The sequence below is a fragment of the Chenopodium album genome, chromosome 17 (genome assembly GCF_948465745.1).
Source record: "Chenopodium album chromosome 17, dcCheAlbu1.1, whole genome shotgun sequence".
In the NCBI taxonomy this organism is placed as follows: domain Eukaryota; kingdom Viridiplantae; phylum Streptophyta; class Magnoliopsida; order Caryophyllales; family Amaranthaceae; genus Chenopodium; species Chenopodium album.
Genome location: NC_137850.1, coordinates 3,551,384 through 3,552,911, shown reverse-complemented (window position 1 = coordinate 3,552,911; position 1,528 = coordinate 3,551,384).

Here is a 1,528-nt window from a genome sequence, read left to right as displayed (position 1 = left end):
ATCAGAGTCGGTGCCCATTTTGATGTCCTGTTGCACCTTTAGGATGCATGCTCCTTAAAGGAGGGGAGAAGATACCTATGGCACTCCCACATTGGAAGTTAAGCAGAACGAAGCTATCCTTATATGGTGGTTGATACCTGAACCTAGTAATAAAGGCATTTTGGGCAAGACTTCTTATCCTATACCAAATAAAATCTTTATAGGCTAGGCGTAGAGAGGATATAATATCTACTAGTGGGTTCATCTTGACCTAGGGTGTTATAGATATGATGCTCCAACATCAGAAGTTGGGGAGAACAAAGCCTTTCTTATATGGGGAATGATACCTCAACCTAGTAAAAGCCTTTTAAGTAGGACTTCTTATCTTGCACCAAAGCTAATCCTTGTCGGCTAGGCTTCGTGTAATATCCCGTATTTTTATACATATTTTAAATAAGTATTTGTGAAATATTTAAATAATTCGAAATGAATTATTTATGGCATTTTAATTATTTATTTTAAATAAGTTTGGAAATATTTTATAAAAGGAAAGTTTTATTTAATTAATTATTTTAATAAGTTGGGATTATTTTAGGAAAGTTTTATAGAAAGGAAAACTTTATGAAAGTTAAGTTTTATTAGGAAAGGGATTAGTAAGGATAGAAAGGGAAATTAAGGTAAGAAGGGTTTCTAGAGAAAGGAATATAAATATTCAACATATGGGCAAATTAAACTTTGCCAAGAATGGAGAATACCCAAGGTAAATTTTCTCTCCCTTCTCCTTTATTTTCTTTTTCTTTTTCTTTCTTTCCGCTTCCCCTTTAGTTTTGCACGGTCAGACCACCACCACGCACCACCGGCCGCCACCACAACCACCGGCGCAAGCGCCAGCAGCTGCAGTGGCACCAGCAGGGCGCGGCAGCAGCCCAGCCGTGCCGTGGTGGCTGCTGCTTGCAGCTGTCGAACAAAAAAAAAATTATTCTTTTTTTTTATTCTTTTGTTTTAATCCTAAATTAATTATTATTAGTTATGGGTTTTGTGATGATTTTATGATAATTGATTATAAGTATGATGCAAATTAATTTTCATATTTTAATTTTTATTAAAAAGCCCCAAATTTGAAACCCTAGATTTGTAAATAATTGATTATTGAAGGAATATGATTTAGGGTGGTTTAAATCTTTAATTTGAGGGTTTTAAATTATATTTACAGCAAGTTTTTATGAATTAATATTGCTGGAAATTTTGTTAGCTAGTAAGCTAAAAAATAAGTTTCTTGAAGGAATTTTGATTACCCATTAATTAGGATTAAAGTAAGAGGTTTTAAATTAATTTTCAGCTTGTTTTAATTAAATTATAAGTATATATTGCTAGAACTTTGTGTAGAGTAGATTTTAATGCCATATTATAATTTTAGATTGTAGGAGACTTCCAAGTGAGTGATTTCTGTTAGTCGTGGCGATTTTAAGATCGTATTCAAGTTACGTTTGCATACTTGGTATTTATTTGGTGATGTAGGAACATGCTAGGTTTAGAATAATTGATTCCA